Raw genomic sequence first — 25,482 nt, 5'->3', positions numbered from 1 at the left:
CAGAAAGGCAACTTGTTATAACACACGTTGAGGCGTTGAAATGATGCGACAGGAGTCCAACTTTGGTTAGGAGACTTTAGTGGGTTCGTAGTACAAGTTACAGGTAATAAGGTTACAGGCAGGACAAGTACATGAGGGAGGGAAGCATCCACCGGTCCCCCTCTGCCCAGATCATTTTCCAACTGACAGAGGGAGAACCTTGGCACTCATACCATCACATTCTAAATGGAATACACCACACCAAACATTCCAGACTCAACCTCACACATACATAGGGAATGGCCACAGACCCAGGAAAGGTTAAAACATAACACATCTCTCCCCTTACATGACAATACAATAAAGGAGAAAAGCAGGGGAAGAAGTAAATGAACCATAAATATCAAACAACTATTCTTCCAAAACCCATCCTGCAAACCACAGAAAGCAAAATGCTATTCCCACCCAATTCCATAATATAGCTATGAATAGCTAATACACTACAAAAAACACTCACCAGAACCATAATGGCCAATTATGGAGCTCATCTGCTAGGGACCAGCCCACAATCAAATAAACAAACCTAACCGCCTGCATCACCTCATTAACCCTGTATCAACCTTCACCAACATCAAAGCTTCCTGAAGAAACCACAGGGTTAAACGCTCTATCTGCCTAAAGCATAAACCTATTGAGACACAATGGGCCTCATTACAACTCAGGCGTTAAGGGTTAACGCCACCGTTAACCCTTAACGCCTGATTCTGATTTTAACGCCTGCTTTTAGCAGGCATTAAAATCCATGGCGCTAACCTGCCATGGTGCTAATTACGCCGCCGTAATTTACGGAGGCGTAATTAGCGCCTTCCCCACTCCCATTATGCCCTATGGGGCAAAAATGGGAATGGGGAAGGGAAAATGGGAAATGGGGATTTACCGCCCCACTCACCTTGGAATGGGGCGGTAAATCCGCCATCCACCATGGTGTAAACGGAGTTTACACTATGGTGGTAAAGTTGGTGCACTTAGCACCAAGGTTGTAATGAGGCCCAATGAGCCTCAACATAACATACTACTGGGAACCAACCACAATATCAGTAACGTAGATCACCAAAGTTGATACCCAACCAAAATATAAATATTTACTTACCAACAATTGGACACCAGCAGTGTGCCAACACAATACCAGGTCTGTAACCTGGCCACAGACGCCGAACAACCAATGCTCACCACTGAGCATCTAACCATGAAACCACCGAAGGTTTACTATCTGAACAAGTAAATGCTCGCCACAACTGAGCACATGACATTGGAACCCTTGAGGTTCAATACCTAACTCAGTAATAGCTAATGACCAAACCATGGTCTCACAACTGACAACCAGACGTTCACACAACCACAATCACACATGTGGTTTCCATTAATAACCCACACAGTTACCCTTAAACCAATGAATGAACGAATTAGCTTGACATTTTGAGAATATAAAACGTTTTAAGTAACACCACCAGAGCGAGTCCCAAAAATCATGCTTGCAGAGTTCATTTGTTTGAAATACCTGTGGGGAAATATTTCATGAGTGAACATATCCAAGAAATGCAGTGGGTCCCAAATTCAAAGTACTTTCACCCTCACACACACACACGCAATATCCACACTAAAACAGCTAGACGGATTCAGCAAAAATTATGGTAATCTGAAAATTTAGGTGCGCCACATAACAGTCCCATAAAATCCTTGCCTGCAGAGTCTTTGTTGAGATGTGGATAAAAAAATGTGGGTTAGTGCAAACAACACCCTAAATTTCATTGACTGACATTTCATTTGGTTGCATAAATTCGATGATATTACCTAAAACATGCTATAAACCATAGGTACCATAAAATGTCTAGGAAAATTTGCCACTACCAACATTGGCACCATTAAAAGATACCACTTATTAGCACATAGCCACCATATGGCTCCACAACAAAAACAATTGCCCGCTATTGGGCAACACTCATGCCTACACTGTAGGCACACACCAATAACTATATTTGCCCTCATAGAGAAACACCACAACATTGACTGTACCTACAAACCAACTCTATTGGTACACCCAAACAACAAAATCACCACTTATTTTGTCACCTCTGCAGCATATGGTTCCCGCACCAACTATAGACTTGCCCAAACCAGAGCTGTAAAAAAAGTAATGTACCGGCAAACTTGGAACTCAATCCCACAACTCTAAGCGAAAGCACAATAATATTGCATTACCACAATCACTTTGCACACAACCACTTTGCAATATCATTATTACCATTAGGTGCGGAGTTCACACCAGTGCTACATTTGACAGGGAGTAGCACACTCATGCCATCTGAAAAAAAAATGTATTAGCATTAACATAGTCACCGGACACGCTATGGACCATATGAACCAGCGCCAGTTCAATAGAAATGTCCGCAGCTTTAGTGCTCACAACGGAGTCATTTCCCTTCCTTTGAAGACTTGAACGGAGCTGTTTCATCCGAGTCATTTCCAATTCATTTGGTAGTCCGGAACAAGGGCATTTTTAAATCACCGGCTTTTAAAGAACCTTGCATACGCTTTATTTTCGCCTACATGTGATACACGGTTGCACACTTCTAACAGTTCCATCTTTTACAGATGCTCCGGTCACGCTGGAAAGTTCCTTGCATGCATAGCGAGTACACGTTCATAAGTTCCAGCCATCATTGTTACACTTGTGAGGGACGCTATGTGCACGTAGGAGGGTTCCTTCGTTGAACAAACCCTCGTCACAGGCACGTTCAGACACGTTGTAGGGTTCTTTTTTCTGAAGCCCTTCCAATGTGCTCAAGGGTGCAGAACACAGAACGTTGCTACCGCATTCGTTTATGAGCAAGTCATCGCCAATACCCCCAGCAGGATCGTGACATCATCAGTAATACGGAGAGCGAAGTCATGGACAGAGCTCTCCGCGCCAACCGTCACCCCCACAGGACAGCTGCCCTCTCAATGGACCACACCAGCAACTTGCTCACAAAGCTCTTCCTCAAGGGAAAGCACCAGTACGGTACCACTTTTAAAGTGCCTCCCTCATTTTCATGCAGTTCCGATTGCCAAAGCCGCTGCATATGCCATGCTGTCCACTATCTCCCAGCCCCTTACGCACTGTTACCATAGGCTAATGCACAGTTCCGAAGACATTTACAAACAAAATAACAGCCGCGCAGTGCGCCCCTCCAGGCACAGATGATCCTGCCTCTGTTAAAGCAGGCATGGGGCGTGCTTACCTTAGGGGCCGGGGAGGGGGGGTGGATACTTCAGGATCCCATCTTCTTCCTGCTGGTCACTCAATGCCGCTCTTGTCTTTGTTGTCCTTTATGTCCTGCATGTCCTGCATGTTCCTTCTTTTCTTTCCTGTTCCCTGTTCCTTGGTAAACAACAATCCTCGTCGCCAGTGTTATAACGCACGTTGAGGCGTTGAAATTATGAGACAGGAGTGCAACTTTGGTTAGGAGACTTTAGTGGGTTCGTAGTACAAGTTACAGGTAATAAAGTTACAGGCAGGACAAGTACATGAGGGAGGGAAGCATCCACCGGTCCCCCTCTGCCCAGATCATTTTCCAACTGTCAGAGGGAGAACCTTGGCACTCATACCATCACATTCTAAATGGAATACACCACACCAAACATTCCAGACTCAACCTCACACATACATAGGGAATGGCACAGACCCAGGAAAGGTTAAAACACAACACAAGTCTGTTCTAATCGTGTGGCATCACGCAGATTGCTCACGTGGAGGGGTTTGGAGGTGGTCATTACCACGTGGTGTCTGACTGTGATGAGCTGGAGATGTGCGCCACACACCTGGTTGTATCATGGTGGATTTTTGACTTAGGATTTCCTGGGCAAGCTACAGGATGGTCATTTGGAATGCCAAGATGGGAGGCCAGATGTGGCCACGCCTAGAATAGGCCTCTGCTCTTCTGTCTCCTGCCAGCTGCTCTGCACCAGGCCCCGCCCTTACTAGACCTTAGTTGGAGATCAAAAGAACAGGACGCACTGCTATGGGTCCGGGGACACATTCTAGCATTAGTTGTAACTATTATGGGGAGTGGGGCAAATAGTGCGACCTTCTGGTAATATATGGACTGAGAGTTCATTCACTGCAATGGTCAGAGTTGCTGTGCTGGGGGACGCTGGGTAAGATGACTACACCACACAAAGTAATGGCACACTTTTTGCTTTTGTAGAGTGATGTGTGCCACAGGATGACCACCTTACAGCACTGAGGAACGGGGAGTGATTCTTTCAGCCAAAAAAGTAAGCTCCAGTGTGCCAGTAAAGAACAGCACTGAAGGACACCTCACCAAACCGGCCACACACTGCTAGTTCTATGCTAGGGATAGCTTCCAGGTTAGGGTGGCTTTCAGTATGCAGCTGCCCTGCTGTGGAAACAGCCACCAGGCTGCTGCCAGAAAGACCATTGGTCCCTGGTACAATTCCTGGGGCTTTGTTGAGCCTGGGATCCTCTTAGGCAGTTGCTGGGCTCCTCTCTGAATTATCTGCATATATGCTACACCATTCCAAAGATTGTCCATGATTGGTTCGAACCAGAAATGTCTGAGAGAGAAAAAAACGAAAGCTATTTGAACGAAAATGACTTTAGTTTTTTTCTCTCGTGGAATTTCTGGCAATTCCCACCGCCCGTCCCCCTACTTACCTTACTTCGCTGTGTGCCGCCAACCCCTCCATTCTTCTGTGACACCGGTTCCAACTCCTCCATTCTTCTGTGACACCGGTTCCCTTCACTTACGTGCATGGGAACTGCCACCACAGCTTCTTTTATTTACGTCTTTAAACCTTTATTGTGTAGGTCGCAGGGGACACCCACATTGTGATTATAGTGAACATGGGTGCGGGGGACACCCGCGCAACCCTTGCTCCCTTTGTTCACCATAATAGAAACCGAATGGGATATTTATTCGAAATTTGTGGCTGTTCGTAATTTTCGTTCAGCCGAAATTCTAATAAATATCGCAATCAGGTTTTTTTCCGTTCATTTCTATGGATTCCCATTCCAAACACTTCCATGAGAATCAGATGTCTCGATGGGCTGCCATGTAGCCATAGGGTGGACCAGAAAAAGGTTCAGCTGAAAGGACAACATGCTCTTTGTGCAGCACTGAACAATGTTTAGCCCCTTGCAAGCACTTCTAATACTAACAGGCGGGATTGGTTGTATGTCAGAAATGTGTATGACCCCAATGAGGGCGGGATTAGGGATGGAGTCATGGCAAGAAATGTATAGGCTGGTAAAAGCATAAAAAGCATAGGGCTAAAATAACTCCCTGTTTCATAGAGGTGAACTGAAACGTGCACAAATCACATACGTAAACTGAAAACAGAGACTTAGTTGTAGTCACATGTGATACAGAAAGAGTGTGATTGCATCTTTATATTCGACTTAGTGAATTACTAATGTGAGCCAAAACAATCTAACATGGCTTTACAAATGTATCAAAACTAAAAGAAAGAAACTGCATGACACCATCACTGACCTCCGGCCTAGCAGGGGCCCCCACAGTGGTGAGCCCTGGGCAGCATCTAAAATAGACCACAGTAACAGGGTATGTTTTCCTACTAATCAACACCAGAGATTGCATTAAAAGAAGCAAGAATCCTTTTTTTCTGCCTCGCACAAGCCTCACTCCCTGTGCCCAATGTCTAAATTTCGTTTGTGCACTTTCTTTCTTTAAATTTACCAGGAAAGTGCCTATTGGGACAAACAGCCTGAGAACTAAGCTCTCACTCTATCGCTTGCCCTCCAGAGTTGCCAATCACACAGCTAGCATCCACCTCCATTGACTTCCCATTTAAAGCATATTGAGGAAGGTGAGCACAGATTCGCTTTTACTTACCTTCTTTCATATCTGGTTCATGTTTGCATTTTATAGGCTAACATTAGATGTTTAAGGCTGGATTACTAGTATCTATATTTGTATTTTGATTTTCCTAGCCTACAGCAGCCAGACGCTGCTGTCCACAAGCAAGGACTTACTGAAACCCTGCTCCACACCAGCAACTCAGCCATCCAAAGTTTCACTCTACTTTGCTACCCCCCAGGTCAGTCCCGTGCATCCCTTGCTATTATCCTATTACGATCTGTCGTGTTCCACAATGATGGATTTTTATATCATGTTTTTAAACTTTAACCTCAGGCACTAATCGAGCCCTCCCCCTGCTTTCTTTTAGGGAGACCTCTTCCAGGCCCAAGATGAAGGCACCTTGCCGAAACGTCTAAGGACCAGCATTCCATTCTCTACTGGGTCCTTTCCACCTTTTGATTTAGATCTAGACGTCGATCACGTGTTAGGTCACCCTCTAGCCTGGCTACATTTAACCAACTGCAACCTTACTTATTGATGTTTATTGAGTTGGAGTTTTGTATCAAGTACCTGCACCACCTGGACTATCACTTGTCACAATAGGTGGTGGCCACTCACTGATTCTCAAAGCACAAAACTGTTCTTAGCTTTGTATAAATGCAATTTATGTGTTAATTCAGTTACAGTAAGGCATTGTGAATATAAACTACCCCAAATGTACTGAATCCCTTTTTACAAGAAATTCACTAAAAAACGAACAAATGCATGATTTTGAAATTCATTTAGAGCAAAATAAATAATTTAAAAGCTGTAACCTTCTTTTCTATTTTGTGTCTGTACTTTCCAAACGTAATGAGCACTATTACACTTAGAATGTCTCTGCGAGTTTGTGACATGATGAAATAAATCTAGGTCTCCTAGAATTATTAAGTAGACCTCACTTATCAAAAAGATCAGGGCAAACCCCTCTTTGTACCATATCGCACAAGCCTCACACCAAAAGTCAGCAACGTCCAAACTAGTATTTATGAGTCCCATTTTGCAGACATCTTACTGTTAGGGTGATTACTGTGACTAATTAAAACAATGCCCACTGTGCATATGTGTTAAATATAGAAATCTATGTCAATGTTTATGTGGCAACATGTTCTATGATTTTATGCAAAGCAGCCAGGAGCTATTGTGCATTTTATTCCCATGCACCTTCCCATAGGACATTTATTTATAGAATGAGGGAGATGTATTCACTTATTGAATAGTTTATATCAGGGGTGTACCGAACTTTGGCTTCCAGTAAGTATTCAGACGAATTTTGGCTGAAAATCAACTATTAGGCTTTGGCCGAATACTTACTCAAATGCATACTCAAAGCCGAAGTCCTCTTTCTATGATTGGCAATCAGCTCTCTGCTTGAGGGATGATGGCCAATCATAGAACGTAGCAGAGCAGGGAGATCTGCAACAGCCAATAGGCTTTCAGCTTATTGCTGCTGCAGGTTGAACAAGGAAGAACACGTAATCGATGAACTGAAACAGGAGAAAGGTGCCATGGAGTAAAGAGATCCAAGCAGCGGTCATCAAAGCACCGACACGCGAGGAAGGTACCATAGAGGAAAAAGACATAGGTGACAGGTAAGGCCTTCACCCCATCTTTTCTCTGCCCTTTTCTTTCTCTTGCTGTCTCTCTCTCCTCCCTTTCCCCTCATTTGTGCTCTGCATATTTTTTTGAGGACAAGAATACCCAATTTCCGGTCCATGCATAAGATAGGCATCACATGAAGTGTGTTTGTTCATGTGCATACATAAGCACCAACGACCCAAATCCATCCACCAAGCACTGTAAATCCTGCAAACAATTCTCGAGGGAGATAGTCCAAAGTGTTACAACCCAGCGCGTCAAATCTGTGTGTGAGCTGAAGTTCAGAATTCCCAACTCGACTGACTATCATCCGTCTGAGGTCCGTTCAGCGGGTACCATGAAACTGGGCAGCAGTTGCAACTGTTATATTGCAATAAATACATAATATTACATATTACAAACATGTGTTTTAAACAAAACTTGTTATAGTTGCTTTGCAGTTTTTTAGCACTGGAAATATCAAACTGGCAGGGAGCAACTCCACTGCTATTTTATCGAGGTCAAGAGGATGAAAGGCAGAGCAATTCTTTCTGGCACTTGAAACTCTGTGTGACAGCAGGTTACACACTGATCTCACCAGCTAGTCTGGACCAGATCCCCAGCACAATTTATGAATAGCAGTAGATTGGCGTGCACCGACAGATTCCCCTCTTTTTTAAACAAGATTGTGGGGGCTTCTTGTACATTTTGCAAGAATGACGACTTTCAGCAGGTGGGTGGGTGTGTGGGTGAAACAATTCTAAGCACACCTGAGCATAACCCCATCCACAAACATATATAGCATGTCAATAACTGGAGTGTGATCACTTATGTAAACACTCACTCACACACTCGGGCATTTATGCACTTAGACACTCATGCACTTAGACAGTCAGGCACTCTTGTACTCATACACTGCAGTGCTCAGGCACTCATGCACTTATGCGTTCAGGTGCTCAGGCCCTCAGTCACTCATGCACTTAGGGAATCAGGCCCAATTAGTTTTATCTAGGTGTCATAGGCCTAAAACACCACAGGCGCTAACCTCGACAGACATCGTATCCACCGGTTTATTTGGGTGCAAACTTATCAAAGAAGTTAGAAGATATTCTCGGCCGTGGGTCATTACAAGGTGTTTATATCCGTGAACCTGAACCACTTACGCTACCTGGGACATGGGCTAACAGCCATAACGAATGCTGTGGATGCACTGGTCTGCCAGATATTGGAAATTGTTGGGCCCAATGATTTTGTTCAAATTAGAATGAAAGCTGAGGAGTTAAACAGACCCTTGTTCACAAGGTGATCAATCATGCTACTTTCTGCATTTTGCTTTTTATGGAGAATTAGCGAAGGATTGTTCAGAGCAAGACTGTTTTGTGTCGCTAAACACTGTGGCTCTAGCTGTCAGGCCATGCTCCAGCCGTGCTTATAAACCTTTGAGCAAAATTCTGCACAGCCACATCATAAAATCAAAAGGCAGGTGGTTGTTAGATTTGGATCACAGGCCCCTAAATCTCTGTCCAGCGTCTAGTCTCATAGGTTCATCGACCTGCAGAGCACAACAGATGGCAATAAATAAGTGCAAAGGTTTTGCAAGTACACACAGTGGTGGGGCTTCTGCCGGATACTCCAGAAGGTTTTGGGGAGTTAAATCTTTCTGAGAAATATTTTGATAGAGCCATCAAGATACACTATTTTAACAATGGAGTGTGGGGGTATTTTCCACTAACGACTAAAACAGCCAGAAACACTTTGTATGTTTTACACCACAATTATCATTTCTATGGTATAATCAATCTAAACGGTTTCCTGGGGCTAAACATCTCTGTCGGCACTGCCACCACATTTAAAAAAACAAATATAGACACAGTTGTCAATACCACTGTCATCTGTGTTTAAGAAAGGAGTGTCAAACGCTTAAGGAAAAACCTAAAAAATGTAAAAAATGTCCTAAGTTCCACACGTTCGCAAAGTCTCGGGGCTGTCTATACACGCACATTCAAAAAGCGGCATTAAGGCCGTTCGTGTGTGAACCATCCATTGACTGCCCTAGTGTCAAAAATGCCTTCCCAAGAGTCACAGCCGTAGCAGAAAAATCTGTACGGTGTGAAAAGTTTATATTGCTAACATGGCTGAACACATGTGTTACATGACGGCTGGGAGACCTCAAAATAAAAGCAAGAACTACATAGTATATGACATTGAGGCTCGTCAGGAGAATGTAACCTACCAACCGAGCTATATCTATAACAGACATCTAACAGGTGACAGTTATTGGGAATTTACAGAAGACTCCTGTGCAGCTGCTTTTCTAAGCACTTTTGAAACACGCAAATTGACAGTCTACACCTTTCTAGCACATTATTCCAAATAGTATGATGGGTACTTTGTGGTCCTCAAATTGGTTTGGGAAAAAATTCAGTTGTGAAACTTATCACCCATGGTGCGAAGCTTATGGTGATCTTTGTGGTTGCTCTACAGATATACTTTATTGACTCCTTGAACTTTTTGCCCATGAAACTCAGCAAGCTTCCAAAAGCTTTAGGATTTCCCGGTTCAAAGTGCTTCTTTCCCCATCTTTTCAACATGGTTGCTAACCAAAACTACAGAGGCCCGATTCCAACCCCGGACCAACACGGTGCTCAATACATGATGCCTAGTGAGAAAGACCAGTTTATGGCGTGGTACAAGGCGAATAAACACGGCGCATTTGACGTTCGTCAAGAGTCAAGGGCCTACTGTCAAGAAGATGTCAACATTTTAAGACAAGCCTGTAATTTGTTTAGGGACAGGATCATTCAAATGACTCATCGTGAAACACCCATAAAGGGTGGAATGCACGTGTCATAGGCCGATCCTTTTCAAAATATCATGCAGGCTAGTTGTTGTATGCAGATCTACAGACAGCTATATCTAAAACCTGAAACAATCGTTCTGCTGCCCCAAGATTCATATCACAGATGGCAAAAACTTTATTCTACGCCATCTATTCAGTGGCTCTTACACATCTCAGAAACAGAAAACATCTCTATACAGCACCACCTAACTGGCGGCGGTGAAAAACGCTATGGACAACATTGGTTGGACAGCTATGCAGTGGTTCAGGGAGTGGATTTACATTGATGATTACTAGAAACATCAGGGCATACGTTTGCATATGGAACACATTGAGGACACCCCCTGCTTGGCGGCTGTTGGCAAAATGATGTCTTAATTCTTTGTGGGCAAAGTTTGTGCAAAGTGTTCATTTGCCCACCGCATCCATCATCACAGACCCTGATATGCTTCACGCCTATCAACATGATAATTCTTATGACGTGAGCAGCTCCATGTTCATAGATGATGAAACGGCATGTCTGTGCTGGCGCTACACCATGGAATACCCAACAACTTCAGACAACACTAACATATTCATAGCAGCGTTCACAACCACTCACACCCGCTTAAAACTGCTGTGAGGAATCATTTACAAGAACGAGTTCTATATCAGGATACCAATAACATTATTTTTGTAAGCAGCCCAGAGAATGTCAACCCGCCCACCGGCATTCATCTGGGCGATCTAACTTCTGATTTAGCTCCTGAGGTATACATTGTGACATTTGTATCCGCTGGCCCCAAAACATACACCCATCGCAATGTAAAAGGCATAACGTTAAATGTTAACAACACGGCTACAATAAATGTTGACAGTTTAAAAGAGTTGATACAATCCTTTGTACAAAAAGATACGTGTAACACCCCACAGTCTATCCTCATTACACATCCGGATATAGAGCGCAATAAAAAACTGGGGAATATTAGCAACATCACTCTACAAAAGACATTCAGTGTTGTGTTTGATACAAGAACGCTAGTACCAGGTAGGTTCATGCACTCCTATGGCTATTAGATATTTTAATGTTAATCTTTACCAGCCCCGTCACTATTCCACAGTCCTCCTGCCATCTCTCTATCTCTAAATCACCTACTTCTTCTACCTGCTTGTCTGAGCGTTGGGCAATTGAATCTGCATGTTTATTTTTTCTTTTGCATTTCATATTTGCCTTTTCTGTATTACACTGTTTATGCATAACTTTATTTCTATATAACGAAACTTTTTTACAAATCATAAAATGGTCTGACTCTTTATTACGCTGTCCTATTTAATATGTATAATAACACGCATCACTTGTTGATGTTAAACGTTTATTCCATTCATACGTATAATGTTAACTTGTGGTGGGGTCAATAACTTTTAGAGAAACTGTTTTTAATCCCACAGTGTAAATTAAGAACTTTTCCATGTTTCAAAATATTGGCTTTTTTATTTTCACTGGTGATGTTACAAGCTCTCAACACCCTTTTGTCATATTATATTTTCGACAGCTTCAGGCCAGAAATGTTAAGCCCATAACAGCTCAACATAAAGACACAGTCAGTTTTGATAAACAACATATTTTTATTTGCATTTAAAACAACAATTTGTATTCAAAATATATTCACATTAAAACACTAAAGCAATAGACACTGTTATAGATTTCATAATAGATATGAATACCGCACAAACATATTGAATGCACAGCTTCATTATGCGGACATGTTACACTCGATTAGGTGCTCATTTCTATATACTTTATCCCCGCCCAGTCGGGAACTGTTTTTCCAATGATGTTTCTAACACCAATCAGACACATTTGTTTAAACTGCTTTATTTTTAAAGGAGGGTTTTTCGCTGATTCAATAGTCCATAATGTTTTAGATACCTATCGTTCAGTTCCTGCAATGATCATTATCTGTGTCAGCGGTTCTGTTAAGCGCAACAAATCTAATAAACGTTTAGGGCCCAACAGGAAACATATTTCAAGTAGCAAATTATCTGTGTAAGATATTTCCAAACAATTCGCGATCATCCTGCTGCGATTCATTAATTTCAGTCCGTAGCACCATCTGTAAAAGAGTTGTTTTCAACACCCCCCAGTCACTATGGCTGTAATCCCCTGGGTAGCACGAATATCAGTGCGAAGAGGAGCCGTCGTGTCCATTACAGTCTCCACTAGCGTAATACATTGCTTCCACAGATTGTTATCCTCCAGGCTTTCAATTTGTTTTGAACAACAAGTGCAATGAATAACTGCATTGTCTTTAATGTTATTGGTTTCCATCAGCGAAAGACAGGCCTTACACAGGTTAGTTTAAAAATACCCAGGTTTTTCAAGTTGGCTTGAACAGCAAGCACAATAAATATTGATAGTCTCTACTGCAGTCTGGTTCTCCTCTCCCGCGCACAGATGATCCAATTTTTCATCAAGGATCTGGGGGGGCGGATTAAGTCTTTGTCGTCATCACTGCATCCACCTGTAGAGTCATATCTTCACATTCCTTGTTTTCAGAATTGAATTGGCCACAAATGGCTGCTCCACAACCACGTCGTCATTGTCCCAAAACACTTTGGGTTCATAGTCGGCCACCAAATCCTGAGCATCTTCCATCCCATCATACACCATAAAATCCACAAGGCTTCCTGGGGTTCCCCCAGCGTTCGAACTGTAGCTGTTCATAATGGCTGTTTCCTGAATAGCCCCTATACAGCTCGAGAAGCACTGTGTTTTCCAGCTCACTGCAAAAAGCTATATATCCGGGTTGTAAAGCCCACCCCTGATGCCGTCACCGCCTTAAACTGGCCCTTTCAATCACATTTTATATCAAAATTGTATAAACCTTATTAAGGTTGTATCAAATGCATGCCCACTTTATATAAAAATAATATAAAGTTTATATAAACATTATTGAAGTTGTTATCAAAATGTGTGCCAACTTTATATAAAAATAATATAAATATATATAAAGTTTATATGACATTATTAAAGTGCTCAGCAAATGCCTGCCAGCTTTGTATAAAATAATATAAAGTACATATAAACATTATTCAAAGGCTTATCAAATGTACTCCAACTTTATATAAAATCTGTTATAAAATTATGACATCAGCCAATCTGCATAGCTTTATATTACATGAATATAAAACCCTTATGAAATGTATGCCATTTTATATACAGATAATATCAAATGATTAAAATCCATAAAATTAATATCAAATACTTTAAAGGGCTTATCAATAATATATACAAAGCCAAACCCACTACCGCTCCATCAACGCGTCACCACGACAAAACCCTAACATTCTCCTCACAACTCACTTCTCCTTCCAACAGCCAGCAGCGCACACAATGCTCCGAGCCCACATTTTTATATAAACTTTATATTCACTTTACAACAAACAAACAAACAAAACAAACATAGCAAATCATCTCAAAATCATTTCAAATTACAAAAACACTTTGTATCAAGAAATATGCATTTGATATCAAATAGATATCATCTTTGATATCAATTTTATATTATATTTATATTAAATTGATATGAATAAATCATATACAAAATGGGAAGGCGGCACTAAGACCAGAAGCAGAGGGCGCTCCCACCTGTCAAAAATTTTACATTACAAAAAAGGGTGCACAATTAACTACTGCTGTCCTGTAAAACGCCACGCGCAAACACGATGCTTCAAAGTGATGTGATTGAAGGTTAAAATGTCTTCCCATCCCCACTGACACTCCCCATGTGTCCCCGCCTCCTTTTTAAGTCCCTCACATCCACCAAATGTATAAATACCCCCTTTCCCTCTCCTATCATCACCTTTTCCCTGCTCATTCCAGTGGCACGCTTTTTTTCCAGCTCGTGTCTTACTCCCCCTACCTCTACCCTGACATGAAATCAGCCCTTTCGCTCCTCCAAACATCATTTGACCCATTAAGCAAATAATAAATGGTGAATTTTCATTTTTGAAAAGCCTCAGTGCTGCAATGCACCATGAGGAACCCCCTTCTTTTTGGAACTTTTTAAAAATGCCTGGAAGGATATATATATTATGGTTTGTGCTAAATGGGTTTCTTATTCAGTGCAACTCCATCCAGCGGTTCTCACTATGCATGTTCAATGGTAGCACCTTTTTTCTATATGGGAAAATGAATGGGTTTAGGATGAAAACAGCCTACTTCCTTTTGTAATAACCTTTAACCGGTTTAACACATTTCCCCCCAGATTTTCAGTTTGGGGGAGTGGGGGGCTTGTGCCAGCTGTTTTTGTTTAGAAAATTTCACCCAATTCGTCCAGCGAGTCAAAAGTTATAAGCAATCTCATTTTTGGTAAACATTCAATTCAATGCAAAGTGATTTTATTTTAATATAATAGGGAGGCGATTGCCACCTTACATTATACATACACACAGCCACACACATGCCTTGCTGCAAAATGCCAGACATTTTTAACGGCGCATATATGTCAGCCGGGCACACAGAGGGTTAATGCTTAAATTCACAGAGAGTTAGCAGAGCTTTCTAGGAGCAGGGCTCGTGTGGTCACGTTTTTCCTAATTTAAGGCCAGTCTTGCTGTCAGATTCTGAGCTCCTTCTAACCTATCCGCTGGAGTCTTCTGGAGGATGGAATACCCCGTGTTGCCGTAAACCGGCCACGTCTGCGGCGTGGATCAGGTCTGCTCCATATGATGATCCATTTGTAGGTTGGTCAGGAATTTCTGAAATATGGTGGACCGGAAGTGTGGTCATGGTGTGTGACCTACTCTCATTAATTGGGCCATTTGCTATGGAATCAAGCATCCAGCCGTTTCACCAAACATGAGGATGTCTGATTTGGTGCAGAAGAAAGTATCCCTCATCCAATAGTAGATGCGGTCCAAGCATTTGGTAAGTTGTTCTGATTCATCCCGTCCTGGTCTGGAAAATGATGGATTTGGGTATCATCTGCCTTCCTCTGTAGAGATTATAAGAGAATGCATTGTTTTATGTTTGCAACACATTGTATTAAAGAAATTGCATTACAATCATTTTAATTAGTCCATAAGAATCATGGATTTCTTTCAAAATAACTGTGGCGCTGTATGGTACTCTGACCCATTTTGATTTTATGTGCTATTGCCTATTTGAGTATATTCATTTTTTATTCCCTTTCATTGTTCATATGAACGGGTCTGTTAGGTCACTGCTTTCATTCCATGGGCCCCACGAATTTTAAAGGTTTATTAGCTACCTGGGATTTGAGGCTGAGTCAGACTCTTTTCAAGCCCCAATCCCAAATATGGCATAAGAATACATTATAGCCCACTCCCCGCCTCAATTTGTAATCCCACTTTAATCACTGGAGATTCCAGAATTGTACTTTTTTGATGTGATCAATTTTTTGTATCATGCCACGAGTGCTTTAGAGCAGTGTCAGGGTTTGGAAAGACGGTAGGAGAAGAATGGCGGGACAATGACAGACATAAGCAGGGAAGAGGGGATGGGAAGGCTTCTTTCAATCTGCAAACAGTGTTCAGAAATGTAACTCTCAAGGCAAGGCCCCTTCCATGCTAATCGTAAGAGCCCAGCCACCCTGGTGCAGTGGAATGACCCATAGGAGCTCATGGGTGGGTGGCCACCTAAGGTTTTACAGGTCTCTGCACCTTTAAGGGAGAGACCAGGGCCAGAGACAGGAAGCGGGAGCGTGAAGGAAGAAGGGGAGGAGTCAGGTGGGGGAAGGGCAGATTGATTGTAGAGGGATAAAAAGAAGGCGTGTTAGCAGTTACTCCGGTGGCGCGGCTACTCCGGTGGCGTGCCCTTATTTGCAGACAGCCCTTGGAAACAGCAGGTACCTGCTTGCGGCTTGTCTACAGTATATTCAACATCAGAATGGCCCTGAGCAATGTACATTTCACCACTGGGCTCTTCGATTGGACCTGATCCTGGTAGTCTTGGAATGTGAGTCTGGTCCTGATTCTGAGCTCGGGTTCAAAGCAGTGTAGAAAGCCGACATTCTACCTTCCAGTTTCCAGCACCACAATTCTGAGGAGCGGGAAAAGATTGGAGGGGAGATGTCAGGCTTTCGATCATCAAAGGCCACTAAAATCCCTCTTTGGGGGGCAGCGTGGGCAGCAGTACCACTGCACGCGTTTCTTAAAAGGCTGCCGCTTTTCTAACGTAGGACATTGTCCCTAGGCCTTCAGTGAATTAGAAAAGTGGCGCTGCAGTCTGGGCATGCCTTAATTAGCCGGGAGAAATGTGTGCAGGCAGCACACAGGTGCTGTATTTGAACTCCTGTTTTTTGACCTGCAAAAGCAGGGCACTGCCAGGAGAATCCTCTCTCAGTACCTGCCTTGCACTCCTGGTGGTTACCAGGGCCGTTGTCAGGCCGTAAACCAGGCCCACGCAAAAGCTGAGGCTTTTATGTCCCTACACCACATTCTTTCTTTGTCAGAATGTGGTGTGTGTATGAAATACGTTGTTTCTGCTTGGAACAACACATGTTCTTTTTTTTTAAATTATAATTATTGTTATTTGTGTTTTGTTTTCCAACTAAATGCGAAAGAAATCTTTCACAATTTTTATGCAATTCATACAGTCAAAAAAGGTCCAAAAAAAGTAAAAAGATACAAAAAGAGCAACTTTAGAATAATAAAAATTCAATACATCAGATATTATATAGAAGACATGAGGAAAGGAGAGGAGGGGGGAGAAGGAAGAAAATGATCCAGAACACCGCAATTGGATATATGCACCAAACAAGATCGCAAAAAGAAGATTCGGAATCCACTTTGCACCCCTTTATTTATATCTCTCAAGTACCTCATGCCCCAATCCTCAAAAGCCCGGCAGACTTGGGGAAGGGGAAAGCCGCTAAGGAGGCCTGTTCACCAGCCTCCTCCCTTGGGTGCTCCTCATCCCTACCACCCCCACTCTATCCAATTTTTCCCAAATTTTGTAAAGCAGTTGACATAAAGCAAGAATACAGCTCTGGACTTGTCCCCCCATCAGGGTAGCCCAGCAGGCCTGTTCCTCTTCCTGGAGTGCCGTAGAGCCAAGTACCAAGTGCTTTGTTGCTTCTTTTTGTGCCGCCTCTCCACACAATCGACAGCTTGGCTCTGTCGTCAAGCCATACCAACTTCCCACCCTCTGAAGTGTTGGTAATTGTTTCAATCTGAATCGTAGATGTAATATTCTTCTCCTATAACATGGGAAAATGAGTATATATCTCGGGATTGGTTCCATCTTATATACAAGCCTAGCGTACTCCCTGTACAGGCCTACAACACATTTCTATTTTTACATGGACCACTGATACCATGTACGCTGAGCACACTAGGAGTGGGTGAAATTACTGCCAGCGAAGCGAAATAGGAGAAAATCCTTTTCCTCTTTGCCGTTGGAGCCCATTTTTTGGGGATGCACCATTTTGGGAAAATTTGGTTTCCCCTCCTGAAATGTCCTGCCTTTGTGCAATATTTCTCCAAACATTCTGGCACTTAGGAGTGGGGGGGTCGAAAGATTTGACAGCCTCCGAGTTCCTTCTAATATCGAAACATAATGTCCAAAAACTGAAATTCCGCACGGGGAGTTAATCGCCAATTTCACTGAGCGAAAATGACACAGTGGGAGGATTGTGTCCAAAATGTGTCCATTTCTCCAGGCAGTGATTTCCGGCCATTTCGCCCACTCTTACTCCTGACCAGTGGGCCTCTCTGCCCCTCTCTGGCAGTTCTGAAGCTGAGGTCTTGTGCAATGCTCACTCATGTTTGACCTTTTTTTTTTTAAATAGATATTCATGCAATGTCTCAGCGTTTTCTTCAAAAAGCGACAGTCTGGTTTAAATGAAGATGGAGGAGCGCTTTGAGCTTGGACTTTGGAATCCATCTTATGGATGAAGCGTATAGGACAGGGTTTATAGCCATCACTCCCTATCTAGGCTGACCCATAACTCTTATGCCGTTGCCTTTTATGGTCATGTGCTGTTGAACCCTATGGGACTGCCTTATTTCCTTCGCGCCAGGCGCTGCCCTGCAGCCCCGCTGTAAGTGCCTGAGGCCATCATTTTAATGGCAGCCATTAGGAAACGGAATGCACGTCGGCGCGCGGCTCCAGGGTCAGCTGACCCTGGACTTGCTACTGACAGCTCTGGGGTGTTGTTGACGTCGGTACAGCCTTCTCCCACGTCGCTTGGGACTCATTCCATGAAGAGAAATGTGACTCGTTCTCTTCCTACCTCTTGTCGGGCTTCAATGTGTCCCAGAGCCAAGCCCGAAAATGGCTTTTGTGGTGGGACTATGATCGCTGTACGCGATTCGTGTTTCCACTGCACTTGTGCTGCTTCAGGGATATAGGACACTGCATTTGGGAGCAACTCCTTGCTTAGCATATAGCTATGTTTTCTAAATTATTTAAAAAAAAGTTTACTCATGATAATCATCTTCTATAGCTGTACCCGGGGAAGGGCACCGAGAAAATCCGGTGGCTGGAACAACGGGTGTGAATATACATTCTCCGCCTGCTGTTTCCATCCACCCGAGACCTTTCCCCGGTTGGCACCATCTTTCTTTTTTTTGCGAATGTGGCGAGGGGTCAGGGAGCCTCTCCCTGTTGCCTCCCCCGTCCCCACCTCCCCAAAACAAAACAAACCCCTTCCCTCCCCTCCCCACTTACCTGCTGGACCGGAGCTGTGTGCTCTGGTTAGGGTGACCAGATTTAAAAAGTGCAAAACCGGGACAGGGCAATTAACATAAATGTAGGACTAACTCTTGAAAGTGGCTGTCAAGGCACTACACTTTAGTAGCGTTTGGAGGAGAAGGGGTTTAAGTGTTAGGGTGACAAAGAAACACACATTATAATTAATTCATCACAAACTAACATTATCTTAAATTCTTAAAATGCAGCATTTCTTCTGTGTGAGATTGTGCATTCCTGCCTGCCAGCTATGTAGACCTACTACAAAAAACCAGGAACTGCAGTTTCCAATGGGAACATAATCTTGAGAAAGAGGGATAAAGCACCAAATACCGGGACAGTCCCGGCAAAACCCTGGACGTCGGGTCATCCTAGCTCTAGTCTCAGCGCTCTTCCCACTCCCGGCAACCATAGAAATAGAAAGGGGACTTAGTCCCTTCGCCCTATAGCAGTGGGCAGCTTGTTTTTGTTTTTTACGCACCCAATCAGCCGAGAAAAAAAAAGAAACCATTTGCACCCTGAATAAACCCCGCTGTGGGGGGTGGACATGGCATTTAAAGGCCCACAGCACTTTCTAATGCCATCGTGTTGAGAGGTTAAAAGCCATGTACTACCCCCACGGCAGGGATGAAAGCCATGTTCTTGAAATGAAGTTAGACATTCATTTAATGGGCTTCATTAGAAGTATGGCAGTGCAGTAAAAAAATTGGCAGTAATGGAATTACCAACACTTTTCCCACACAGCCATACTACCAGTATGGCCCTGGAGTGGGGGATTTACCTCCAGCGTCATGCAATCGGCAAAATTGGCAGAATTGCTACAACCCCCCCTTGGCTAATGTGTGTGGGGGTGTCATACTTTTACTGTTTCCTTCTGATTCCTATGCCAGCCCTCTGTCACTCTCCCGGCCATATGGTTTCATCTTCTCCGAAAATATGGCACGTGTTTCTGATTTGAAGCATACTCCTACTCATTTTGTGATGTATGTTTGGGGAAAATGTCTTTGTAAAACGATCTGTGCAAATACTCAAGCGTCTGATATACGAAGCAGACCTGCCCATTCCAGGGGCCGCGCCTTGCACAGAAAAACCCTTAGGAACCTTTAGGAACCAGGGCGCCAATGACTTCTCTGTTAAGCTGACAAGGTACAAAATGCCGGTGTTTTAATAATACCATGCCTTTGTACCTGGGTTTACACACAGGCAAGCCCACTCTGATGTGCTTTAAAGGACAAGTGCACAGAATCCACCAGACTTTTATTTTCACCCAGTTGAAAAAACTACACCTACATTTGAACCTGTAAACCTAGGCATCAACGCCCTAAGGCTAAACCCCATAATTTCTATTTCCCAGGTTTAAGACTAGCGCCCTAAGACAAAACTCTGAAACCTAAGGCAAAACCCATAAACCTGAGTTTAAACTCACAAGATTGAACCTACACCCATACACCTGCAGATTCAGCCATAGACTTGAGCCTAAAGCCATAAACCTGAGGCTAAGTCCCTATACCTGAGCATAAACCCATAAACCTGAGGCTAAGTCCCTTAGCATTAGCATAAGCCCAAAAACCTGAGGCTAAGTCCCTACGCCTGAGCATAAACCCATACACCTGAGGCTAAGTCCCTACGCATGAGCATAAACCCATAAACCTGAGGCTAAGTTCCTAAGCATTAGCATAACCCATAAACCTGAGGCTAAACTCCTATGCCTGAGCATAAACCCATAAACCTGAGGCTTAGTCCCTACGCACGAGCCTAAACCATTAACCCTGAGGCTAAGTCCCTACACATGAGCATAAACCCATAAACCTGAGGCTAAGTCCCTACACCTGAGCATTAACTCATAAACCTGAGGCTAAGTCCGTACGCATTAGCATAAACCCATACACCTGAGGCTAAGTCCCTACGCCTGATCATAAACCCATAAACCTGAGGCTAAGTCCCTACACCTGAGCATAACTCCATAATCCAAGCCTATAGCCATAGATCTGAGCCTCCCCCCATATAGCTGAGGCTAAATCCCTACGCATGAGCATAAACCTAAACACCTGAGGCTAAGTCCCTACGCCTGATCATAAACCTGAGGCTAAGTCCCTACGCATTACCATAAACCCATAAACCTGAGGCTAAGTCCCTACAACTGAGCATAAACTCATAAACCTGAGGCTAAGTACCTACGCATGAGCATAAACCCATACACCTGAGGCTAAGTCCCTATGCCTGATCATAAACCCATAAACCTGAGGCTAAGTCCCTACGCCTGATCATAAACCTGAGGCTAAGTCCCTACGCATTACCATAAACCATAAACCTGAGGCTAAGTCCCTACACCTGAGCATAAACTCATAAATCTGAGGCTAAGTCCCTACATATGAGTATAAACTCATACACCTGAGGCTAAGTCCCTACGCCTGACCATAAACCCATAAACCTGAGGCTAAGTCCCTACGCATGACCATAAACCCATAAACCAAGCCTATAGTCATAGATCTGAGCCTCTACCCATAAACCTTAGCCCAAACCAATAAGCCTGCATATAAACCCATATACCTGAACCTGCACCTCTGCGTCTGAGCTACACATATAAACCTGAGTCTAAATGCATTAGCCCGACCGTACACCCATAAACTCTAGTCGGTTATATGTGATTTTACAGACGGAAATTACAGAGTGGTACATTTCATCGTGGTCAAAACACCGAAAAATACAGATTTTTGTTTCTTAATTTGGGAGACACCTCCTAACCCCCCTGATTTTCCACCCTTATAACGCCACCTCAACCCCATCCCGGTACCCTTTATATATTTATTTAATCTTTTATGTGTTTTTCAGTGTTATATTATGCTCTGTTATGTACCACTTTGTAATGTTTGCGATAAATTGACTAGGTACCCCCAAGTCCGCTCTCATAAGTGTGGGTCTAAACTTATAAGTCTGAGCCTTCTATCATAACTTTGACCCTAAACCCTTACAACTCTGCCTAGACCGATAAGTCCCAAGTGCAAGCCTACAACCCCAAAGCCTAATCCCCTGGGACATCCCCTAGAGTTAAGTGTACTGCCGAGCCTTTAATGACAGCTTGACCGCTCGATTGATCTATCTCTACAAAATACGTAAAGAAACCTCACTGCATTGTCGACTATGGAAGAGAAGCACATGTCGGCTGATTTTATGATCTTCACTGACTGCCAGTAAAGGATACTGTGAAGTTTAGGACGGCCTATTTTCGGTTGACATCTCTGGCCTCACTTACCCTGGAATTGCTGAGGGGCAAATATCCTAGACGTTCACCAACTGGTCCACTCATCCACTTTCGCACCGGCTGTCTCCCAGTCAGGGAGGCAGGTGATTCTCCGCTTTGGTCTGTACACTATGGAACATATACTGCCCTTGGAACGCATCCCAAGTAATTCAAATATTCATAATTCTAGAATTGAAGCAATGGTCATAATAGTGGAATTTGCAAGGCGCATGGCTACCTTCATGCAGTACGAAACATTAAATAGAAGGATGAGGAGCAGATCGCTGAGTTAGTAGATCGGATAGTGAGGGCTTTTCAGAAGTTGACTTGTACACATCTTCGACTCTTCTCTTTCCTTCCTCCCTCACATTCAGCACCTTGCCAAGAAGGCCCACTTTGAACTCCACCTCCCCAAAGGAATCCTTCCTTTCCTCACTTTCCCCCAGAAGCTCAATTACTAAAGAGCGCTTTTTCTCTCTAGGCTAGACTACTGCAATAGCCTCTTCCTTAATCTACCCTCTTCTTCTCTACAACCCCTCCAGCTGATCCAGAAAAGAGCTGCAAGACTTATCCTTGGCCTTAAGCCCAGGGATCACATCTCTCCAGCCCTAAAACCTCTCCACTGGCTCCCAGTTGCTGCAAGGATCACATTAAAATCACTTTGCATCATCCATAAGTCTGTCTGTGGCCGGGGACCACTCTACCTAAAACTTGCGCTCACTAAATTCTCCCCCTCCAGATCTTTACGCTCCTCTGGCACTAATTCTTTGTGTGTCCAGCGCTTCGCTAAACAGCGAGCTGGTGGCTGATCCCTCTCCTCAGCAGGCTCCCTCCTGTGGAACAGCCTCCCCTTCCTCTTCGTCCTGAGCCGGATCTCCTCAAATTCTGGAAGCTCCTCAAGACTGCTTCTCTACACTTGCCCATTCTGAATGCTCACAAGGCCTAGTACGTCTTTCGTTGTTATATTTGTATTTTATTTCTATATTTCCTCCCTGTTGCCCTGTGGGGCCGCTGTGAAACACAATTTACTTGATGTATAAGCGCCTTACAAATGTGCAATAAATAAATAAATAAGAGGGTCTGGATGGTACATAGGAACCTATTTAATACCACAACCAACAGCTTCAACAGAGAATTCTGTAACATGTAGGGGGCAGCGTGGATGACCAGCGTCGTCACTCTTAGAGGATACGAAAAATAGAAGATAGTAGTGACCGGTGCAACATTTGCGTTCACGCTGTTTACACACCGTCTCCCGGAGAATGTTAGCTCCTTGAACGTTTACTTGTTATAGTATGAACTGCTGAAACAGGAGTTTAAGGAAAGCCAATAGAAATGGAACTGGACAGAGGTGAGCCCAAAGAGAGGAAAAGTCTTATGAGGGCCTGATCTTGACCCACATAACGCCTTACCTTGTGAGGTGCTTACTCACTGATGGTCCATCAAGTGGCATTCTTGGTCTGGGATTTTGGTGAGAGATGAGAGTATGATGCGTTGATGGGTGTGCGGGACAGTGTAGTGTGTGGGGTCACAGGATACTCAGGTAATACGCAGTGAACACTCAGGAGCTGGTAAGTACACACGTGGCTGACCTTTATGGTGTTACAGGGTATATAGTTGGAAGGAGGGAGAGATATCAGGTAAAGACATGTGTCTAGCTGTAACTCCCATCCTGAATGTCCAACTGACATTCCTAGAACCCTCAGGAAACCCAGGGTTCCACCACTGCTGTACATTCCAATGCTTGCAAACACCGCACCACAGATAAGATCCTGTATGGAGTCTTCGTGGGGCGTGAGGGATAGGATCCTGTATGGAGCCTTCGTGGGGCGTGAGGGATAGGACTCTGTATGGAGCCTTTGTGGGGCGTGCGGGATAGGACCCTGTATGGAGCCTTCGTGGGGCGTGAGGGATAGGATCCTGTATGAAGCTGACATGGGGCGTGCGGGATAGGATCCTGTATAAAGCTGACATGGGGCGTGAGGGATAGGACCCTGTATGGAGCTTTTATGGGGCGTGAGGGATAGGATCCTGTATGGAGCTTTCATTGGACGTGAGGGGCAGGACCCTGTGTGGAGCCTTCATGGGGCGTGAGGGATAGGATCCTGTATGAAGCTGACATGGGGCGTGAGGGATGGGATCCTGTATGGAGCTTTCATGGGGCATGAGGGATAGGATCCTGTATGGAGCCTTCGTGGGGCGTGAGGGATAGGACCCCGTATGGAGCCTTCATGGGCCGTTAGGGACAGGATCCTTTATGAAGCTGACATGGGGAGTGAGGGATAGGACCCTGTATGGAGCCTTCGTGGGATGTGAGGGATAGGACCCTGTATAAAGCTGACATGGGGCATGAGGGATAGGATCCTGTATGGAGCTTTAATTGAACATGAGGGGCAGGACCCTGTATGGAGCCTTCATGGGCCGTGAGGGATAGGATCCTGTATGAAGCTGACATGGGGCGTGAGGGATAGGATCCTGTATGAAGCTGACATGGGGCATGAGGGATAGGATCCTGTATGAAGCTGACATGGGGCGTGAGGGATGGGATCCTGTATGGAGCCTTCATGGGGCGTGAGGGATAGGACCCTGTATGAAGCCTTCATGGGGCGTGAGGGATAGGATCCTGTATGAAGCTGACATGGGGCGTGAGGTATAGGACCCTGTATGGAGCTGACATGGGGCGTGAGGGATAGGACCCTGTATGGAGCTGACATGGGGCGTGAGGGATAGGACCCTGTATGAAGCCTTCATGGGGCGTGAGGGATAGGATCCTGTATGAAGCTGACATGGGGAGTGAGGAATAGGACCCTGTATGGAGCCTTCATGGGGCGTGAGGGATAGGAACCTGTATGGAGCCTTCATGGGGTGTGAGGGATAGGATCCTGTATGGAGCCTTCATGGGGCGTGAGGGGCAGGATCCTGTATGGAGACTTCATGGGGCATGAGGGATAGGACCCTGTATGGAGCCTTTGTGGGGAGTGCGGGATAGGATCCTGTATGGAGCCTTCGTGGGGCGTGAGGGATAGGATCCTGTATGAAGCTGACATGGGGCGTGAGGGATAGGATCCTGTATGAAGCTGCCATGGGGAGTGAGGAATAGGACCCTGTATGGAGCCTTCATGGGGCGTGAGGGATAGGAACCTGTATGAAGCGGACATGGGGCGTGAGGGATAGGACCCTGTATGGAGCCTTCATGGGGCATGAGGGATAGGATCCTGTATGGAGCCTT

At 44.3% G+C, this 25,482-nt stretch overlaps 1 long non-coding RNA gene across 1 annotated transcript; it reads left to right on the top strand.

Annotated features, from left to right (window-relative positions):
• The first annotated feature begins 2,830 nt into the window (after nt 1-2,830).
• LOC138452553 (uncharacterized) lies at nt 2,831-6,643 on the top strand. The gene is made up of 3 exons (XR_011260215.1): nt 2,831-3,035; nt 5,993-6,099; nt 6,229-6,643. It is a non-coding gene; the product is annotated as an uncharacterized lncRNA (long non-coding RNA).
• The last annotated feature ends 18,839 nt before the right edge of the window (nt 6,644-25,482 follow it).

This window comes from Ambystoma mexicanum, chromosome 4p (assembly GCF_040938575.1).
Source record: "Ambystoma mexicanum isolate Mex_15411 chromosome 4p, UKY_AmexF1_1, whole genome shotgun sequence".
NCBI classification, from domain to species: domain Eukaryota; kingdom Metazoa; phylum Chordata; class Amphibia; order Caudata; family Ambystomatidae; genus Ambystoma; species Ambystoma mexicanum.
This window is presented reverse-complemented; position numbering and strand designations above follow the sequence as displayed.